Source organism: Bombus pascuorum, chromosome 4, assembly GCF_905332965.1.
Source record: "Bombus pascuorum chromosome 4, iyBomPasc1.1, whole genome shotgun sequence".
NCBI classification, from domain to species: Eukaryota; Metazoa; Arthropoda; class Insecta; order Hymenoptera; family Apidae; genus Bombus; species Bombus pascuorum.
Window position 1 is genome coordinate 16,666,127 of NC_083491.1, and position 8,690 is coordinate 16,674,816.

Sequence of the window (8,690 nt, forward strand, 5' to 3'; positions counted from 1 at the left end):
AGTTCAATCTACGTATCTCAAAACTTGTTGGTTTTTTATGTCAAGTTTGTTCGAGACGCGTAAAAGTGGAAACAAAAACTTGTTGGGTTTTGTTTCCCGTACGCATTCAACGAGTGAAAAAGTTAGCAATAAGGTGAATTTCCAAGTGACAAGAATTTTCTTTCAAGACGTTCGTCGTTATCAATCGCACTCTTCGCTGTTTCCATCGATATTGAACCGCGGCAAAGTCACATCCAGCTAATTGTTTCGCTTTCTGCCTGATGAAGGAACTTTAAATTGGATAAGTCAACCGACACATACACCCTGTAGGAAAGATAATTGCGTTAGCTTAAACAACAGCCAATAAGGCCACCTATTATCCGTAGAAACATTTTTCTCCGCTAACGATCAAACTTCAAGAAACCTGCCCTCATCCCTTGATGCAGACGTCTCTCGACGGCTATTCTACCGGAAGTCATCCAATAATGGCAGCTGCGCTTTGCACTTTCTTCGAAATCGTCCTTTAAAACGGCGAAATTAACTCTGAATGTAATTTAACGTTGCATTAACGTTACGTTAATCACAATGTAATTTAACTGAACAACCGTCAACTCGGAAATTTATTCCATTTCCAATATTTTTCGATATTTGTTCGTCGTTCCTCGTTCAATTTAGAGCGCGATCGAGCTCCATTTTCACTTTCTGCGGAATAAGAACGGAAATTAAAAGGGATCCGGAGGAATGCGTCCCGACGAAAGAATTAAGATGGAGTTTTCCAGGCAGCGGAAGACAGAAAGCTATGGGGGCGCGAGTGTATAAAGAACAATTAAGGCGTCTTTTTTTTCCAGCCTTTAAGTGAAACGCAAGTCGGTTTCTCTCTTCCTTTGCTGCACGCTGCCGCCTATCGTTCCCTCTTTCTTCCACTCTCTCGCTGTTTTGCGCCTGGATAATAAATTTAAGTTAATTAAAGCCGATTGCTTGTGGAAGTTGCCTCATTACGTAGATGGAAGGTCTATGCGCCGAATGAAATCGCAACACAGAAACAATTTCGTTTTAATTAAATGCTCCTAGGCGGAAGAATGTATAGAACAAAGGTGGCTCTTTGAATAATACTTAGTCCGGCGCGTCTACGTGGAAACCGGCGCAGATTCTTTGTTTCATTGCGTTATGATTTCGTTCGATACTCCACGAGAACGTTACATTGCGAAAATGCAATATTCCTTCGCATTTCTAATTACCTACCCTATATTGCAAGCTTTTAAATGTTCGACGATCAAGGTTTGCGATGAAATCGATTTCAATTTCTATATTGCGTTTTACCTTCGACAAAAGCTTCGTGTTAAAATGGAGATGGAACAACCTCCCTATCCCCGAAACACCCCTGAACTGCGGTTACAAAGTAATCGTCCGAGGGTAAAACGAACTAGAAGCGGAGTATATCGCCGCGTTCAATCTTCGCTGTGGAAATCCTCGTCCCTCACAATCTATCCGTGGCAGGTAGAAAATTCACCGGAAAACATTTGTCCAGAGACTGGGATCGTTCTAAGTCCTAGTTTTCTACCGAGGAATTTCGTGACATCGGCATTAATATTCCCAGGATGGCGTTTTTCTACATCACGGAAACGCTTGATTTAAGCACATTTTTCTACAGCTGGAACATGCTACTCGGGTTCCTCCGGCTTTCCTTACCCTCTCTCTCTCTCTCTCTTTGTAGACTCTGCCTCTAGATAACGTATTTAATAAATCAAATACGCCTTTCTTTTCCGGGTTTATAAGAGGCGTGAAAAAGCTAACGATATCATACACGTCGGATAACAAGTCCTCTCGGCGTCGAGATTAATACGTCCCTTGCGTTTTCCTGTTCGAACGCCGACTTGGCATTCACGGGGTAATCCCCGTGCTTTTCTCCTCCACGAAAATCACCATACTCCCAGTTACTGATTTTTAAAACGAATCTTATTAAGACAGCGTCATATCTTCCGTCCCCATTTTTCTCGTACTTCTCATCCTCGTCTTTCGCACTTTACCGTCTTCCCCGTTTCTTCTTTTTCCTTCTTTTTCCATTTTTATAGTTTCGCCTTTCTCTTTCGCGGAACTCGCAGGTTTCTCTTCAAAGCATCGCGAACCCGGAATGAAGCGGAAAGGTAAGCGAGAAGAAGTTGTTGGAGGAAAGTCGAGGGAATTTTTCTTCCAAAGATCGACAACATTCGATTTAACATCATACTCCTCGACACCGAGAAACGCTGTAGAAACCTCTCGTAAAGTTAATCAACAAAACGATACCGCAACAGCGGCTAACCGGAAGAAATGACAGCCAGAGTTCTCGAGTTCATGAATCGGCTAATCGTTGGCAGAGAAAGAGGCAGGGCAAACCACGGAAAAGTTGCAGGGCTGTTTACGGCTGCCATTTACGGCAATTTCATCTGTAAATAATTTTTCCGGGTCGGTCGCTAGTTGGCCGAGAATGGCAAATACGTTGGTTGGCTCGAGTATCGGCGAAAGGAACGGCACGAATGGAAGTTTGCGGGTTAGGTTTATGACGATATTCGTTTGGCGCGCAGTTACCAGCAACTTCCTGCAGTCGGAACGTTTGCGAACGATTTGTGTTGGTCAGACGGAACTTGGCAAGATCTTCTTTTACCTCGCGCCCTGAAGAATGTGTGTGTCTCGATATTTAAGTCGCAACCAGACCATCCCCAAGGGACCATTAAAATAACGAAATTTTTTACTCGTTCCGTGGTTCCTACGCCCTCTATTTTTAACACTAATACACCTCGGAATGGTTCCATTAAAAATACCATTCCTGCTCGGGATATTATTTCCTTCTGTAAGGGATACTTTATAAAAGTAGGATCTTATTCACGCGATATTCGATACCGTAGGAGAATACAAAAAGGTACTTTTCCAGAATACAAGTTGGTACAGTCATATGCGCTTCTTGTATCTCGCGGATTACCATACAACATTTACGGTATTGCACACTGTTTCCTGAATTTAATGACCGAAAATGCTGCCGTTAACAATATTATTTCCGCCTATATGTATCTTCTGATGTGGAATTTTCCGTATAATACGACGAGATATATAAGTATATTATAGGAATATCGGTATGGAAATATTATAACGCAGTTATTATGAGGATATTCTTAAATTGAAAGTATTTCATCGTTCTAGAACAGTAATTTTCAAATGTACGGATCGATACAGTTACATATAATTTTTACGTGTCATTGATTTCCAACTAATTCCCATAGTATTCGACATACGCGCACATTTTTTCAAATTAATACATCGGAATGGTTTCATCGAATATAGTTTCTCTGCTGGAAACACGAAGACTTTTTTAAAAGCTAGTCTCCAAGAGTGCGCTTCTCGAATGATATTAATGTCAGGTTCCTGACCGTAATATTCGATGCATTTCCGATCTTTCTTAATCGAATGCATCGTAACTATTTCGCTTAAAATATTTCTGCGGTAAAAGTATCGTGCTGCTTGGAGAGGATCGCTCTCGCAGATATAAGTCGATGCAGTTGTATATGATTTTCGCATCTTATTAATATCAAGCAGTTGCTCGTAATATTTAATACACTTTCCACTCTCGCCTTTAGTAATTCGCAGCGATTATTATTCGTTCACAATTTGTAATCATTTTCATTAACAGAGATATCAAATGGTATTTCGAAAAACTAGCTTTCAGAAGAACAAGTTGCTACACTCTGTACACCTAATTAGTTCAACCTCTGATTACTCCCACGTAATTATGTAACGCTATGTAAACGTGTTTTTGCTAATGAATAAATTTCGCCCAAAACGATCGGCGCCGTCCATATAAATATGCAAATAATTTCTATCTCGTCTACTCGGCCTGGAAATCCACATCCATCGGCCAGAGCCGATCAATTAATCAAACAACGTTCCGTTTATTAGTCGATTCCCATGTTAAATCGTGTTTTTCATCCGACGAGTGACTCGTCAACACAGAAAAACTCGATGGCGAAAAAAATATCACGTTAATGATTTTACGCTAAACGAATAAGATTGCTCGTACTTTAACGAGCTCGATCAGTTTCGAGAAGAGACACACGATGAAAGGAGAAATCCGCAGTCAGAAATGACGATGTACTCGACGAAGGTCCCCAGCAAACTTCAACAGCGTTATCTCGCGAAGTTACGGTTGCCAGGTTGGCGTTCGCCACTTTTTATCGGCAGGAAGTCATCTAAACAGTTATCCCTCACACTTCTAGACGGATGAGTCGGAAGTTCGTAAAGTTTCATCGGAAATCGGTGGACGGGTCTGCTGAAAGCAGAAACATAATTAAAAGTTGCGCGATAAACAAGTTAGTCGCGACTGTGTCGCTAACACTAGTTGAATCGTTAAATTTTTTCTTCGCGCCCTGGATGACACTCATTGAACATTGCAGTTTGAATTTTATCGCGATGCTTTTTAAAGTCGGTAAATTTATTATTATCCGCATTGCTGTTGCTGTTGTTACAACTGATATTAAAAATATACGAAAAATGATAATACACGAGTAACGTAGTGCCGTGTAATGTGTAAAATGAAGCAATAGTGAAAAATTTTAAACGAATTTATAGCACGTTTGAACGACTTGATCTTCATTCTGATGTTGTATTTGTCTTTGGCACTTCGCTTAAATTACCGAGAAGTCTCCTTTCTTATTACCTCTAGTAGTCTCTTCAATTTGCAAAATTCTATGGACAGAACTTACGCAGCATTTTAATATACATTAAAATGACAAAATTGAAAAACAGCCTAATAATAAAATAATCATACGAATCGAGGATTGAAAACCTAACTGGTCGGTTAAAAAAATCATGGCAACCGAAGGAACCTTTCTCTACATTTCTCGATTCTACAAAGAAAGCAGCGCTAATTGCCCCAAAGTAACACGATACAGAGTAACCGATAGTCCATCCAACGACTAGCTCTCTTCCTAAACGATACACACTTTCTTCGATATATCGAGATACCTCTTCGAAGGTCTCTATTGGTCTCCACGCACATCCAGGCAAGAGTATCAAGCATAAAGAAGACCACTCGAGAACCGAGTCGCTGTAAAACTGTTTTGATGGACGCTTTCCCCCTCTTTTTCTTCGTTCTCGAGCGCTTTCCCAACATACTTCTCCGCTCGAGACCCTTTGTCGTTCTCTTAAAGGAGCCCGGTTATCTGGATTTCCAGACTTCTTCCATTTCTTGCTCGGCTTCCGCCGGTTTGCACCACGGCGCTCGTACAACACGCCGAATCGCCTCACTCCTCCTGCCTCCCCTTTTCCACCACCGTTTTCCATCCTTCACACGAGGCAACAGCAACGCGCCGTAATATCGTTCCATGCGACATTCCTTGCGACTTTCCTGTAAGCTCACGGAAATATTGGATTCCTACACGAATTTGAATCCTCCTCCCCCCTCGTTGCTAAATCGTCGCCGGATACTTCTGTCCCCCTGTTTTTTGTTCTCCATATCCCCTTCCGGCAGAGATAGTCGCGCCTTTTCCATCTCGAGGAACATTTTATCGAGGACGTTCACGATACTCGTTTGCGGAATATTCTAACGGATGGACCATGTTTAAGGCTCGTACTGGGATGGTTTGGTTTTATGAGGGGATTGTTTCACGGGACACGGGAAAGGGCGCTCGCTATAAAAACGGATCTTGAGGGTAATTTGTTTTCGAACTCGTTGCATATCATTTTTCGTAATTCCTTCCACTGGTAGCAAGCGGCCGTTTTATTTCATTCGAATCGATAGGCGACTTTTTTCTTCGATGGCTTATCAAAATTGCCGTGTGTCGCCGCTTTAGACTCACTAGCTGATCTCTGTTGAACGTCAAACGTGCCAATTTTGGGCAATCGCGCAAAACGAACAGTTGAAGTTGTAGATGTTTTCTTACCAAAAGCGTGGGTTCGCTGTTAAAACGTCGAATTGAGAAAGTTAAAACTTGCACGTTTCGAACTTCTTAAAGGACAATAGTACTTTGGAACACTGTGGATATGGAAGAAGAAATTTTGATTGCGAATTATTTAATAATTACAAAACCAGATTTATTGAATTTGATACAACGACATACCCTTATTTACATACTCTTCGCCATTATAATATATCTGCTCGAGAGGAGCTGCGTAGTGCTCGAATTAGTTGGGAAAACCGAGTCAAACTGATCCGAGATACAAAGCAGAAAGAGAAGAAAGAGTGACAGAACCGAAGGAAGAAAATTATTTCCAAATCAGGAATTATTTCCTTCAGCGATTACGAGATAATCATCGCCAAGTATTATCATGGTAGCCGACAGTTTCCTTTCAAATCGGCTGCTCAGCGAGATACTCGAATATTCTATGTGATATCGAAGCAAGAATCGGCGGATGCGTTATTGCGTTTCACTGCTTAGTATTCCGCTACGAGAGAAGTTAAGATGCTCGGTGTCATTAAGCGATTCCCTTTTGTGTCGCTGTTCCACGACGGAGGGCCGCGCAGCCAAGAGCAACTAGTTACTCGATACACCCTTTCGTAGCAAATTCCATCTCTCTCTCTCCTCGCATAATAAACTGACGGCGTTTGTCTTTGAAACTTGCAGACTTCAGCACTCACGGCGACCTACGAAGCATCAAGACGAACAGCCATGATCGCGAGACGATTACTCGTAACCTTACCAGCATCGAGCGAATCTCGTTATGCTTAACCAAGGAATCGGTCCTTTGAGGACAATCGACTGATGCGCGGCTCGCGAGTAAGTAATTCCACCTAGCGTGTGCAACCTGGTGTAATAACGAAACACATTGTGAGAGCAATGGTGGTTCTCGAGGTAATGCTAGTCTGAGGAGATTCTTAACGGTGGAAAAGATTTAGTCGAAACTTGTTCGAGTAGTTCTTTAAAGCTTTGCTCTTGTGGTTATTCGAATTCTCTTTTTAAATAATAGAAACGTTGCTTTCGAGACAAGTTATTCTTTGCCCCCCCAACTACCTATCGAGTCCTCTTCACGAGTTAAGCATATTTGTTTGAAGAAGCTACTCTTTAAGAAAAGGTTAAGCTATTCTATGAATCCTTTTCCTCCGATTATTCGAAAGATTTTTCGGTGATTTTAAAGTTATAGGAAAATTGGAAGAATTTACTTGCCATGTCTGTTATAGTCTGTCTGTAAGTACTCGAAATATTAACTTCGTGCATTTGCATTCATCGTACTCGAATTAAATACATAAAAGTAATAGCTGCTACCACTATTCGTACAGCACTTAGAAACTGCGTGAACTTCGACTGTAACACGATAAAATTGTAACCTGTTCAACAAACGAGACAAAGTTTAGATTGCAACGATCCGGCTCATTGTCTCGCGGCGGTAACAATAAGCGATAAGCCGGTGACTGTGCAATTGTCACAGGAAAATGCAAACAGATTTCGACCGAGGAAAGTCTCGTCTTCCTGTGACCTGTTCACGATGCTTCCAACTGCTCGTTGTTCCACCGAAGGACGTATCGAAGACGCTAAAATATTCTTCTACTGTTAGTCTTTTAATATAAATCCTAACCAAGCTCCAGATATTTTCATTGACATTCGAATCGAGTAAATTACCGGGTCATGAAAATACAGGGACATTCTTTGATATAGCGCAATAGTAAATTAAATAAATCTGCTTATAATTGTATGCACATGTGCGGCTGCTAGTAATCTTCTTAATTATCAGTAATTTACGACAATCACAACTTATGGTACGATATACGGAAGAACGAGCGCCAGTTATTATGCGTTTGGTACGGAGTTCCGGAAATATTTCTCAGTCCTCCAATATTTAATCAATATCCCGGATATCGTTGAGAACCGAGCGCCTCGTTGATTTTCTGCCGCTGAGCGCGTAGGCTTTGACTGTCGCCATCAAACACACGCAACGATAATACCTGATCATCTACGTATTTGGTAGCAATTCGAGCGATCAAGAATAATTTCCATCGATCTGGTATCGCTGTGTGCGTGTATATAATTGACAAAAATAGTACACTAGACAAACGAAATTTTTGCACATTCCAATTTAATCGTCAGAGACAGCTAAAGAGGCTAAAGAAATCTAATAGTATCGCAAGAAGACACACTGCAATACCGGAAGTCTGCTTTAGTTCAGAATAAGGTTCCAGCATCACGTAGAACAGCTAACCAAGATAGTAACCGATGAAGGAGGGAAGTGGCAAATGTAGGATCTCCGGTGTTCGACTTTAGGTTGATAGCAAGGAGATATGGTCGAAGGCAATCGTCGAGTTGCTCGTAGAGGCGATACGCGTCTCACGAAACGAAGTTAATCGAAAAGAAGCAATTTGTCGGGAGAAGTACTGCGGCAACGGTGAGGCCTGAAAGAATCAATATCCCTGGTCGTCGCAATGAGCGTTTTCGTGGCTCGTTCCATAGCGAGTTAAAAGTGGATTCCAGCTTTGCCGTGGCTCGAAGCGTGAATGAATAATCAAACGTCACGGGGGAAAGGGGTGGCGGTATGGGGGTCGAGGGTGGAGGCCGGATAATAACGGGTCGGCCATGCCCTTTTGTCCCCGTCGAGACAGATTATTAAACCCTTAAACGGCTACGATGGATACGGGCCGTGTATTCGGGGACTGGGTTGTTTGCAGGAAACAACGAGAAACCGTCAGCATCGAAGTAAAATGTTTATTGCACGCTTTCTTTCTCTCCGGCTTGTGTTTGCCGGAGAATTTATTT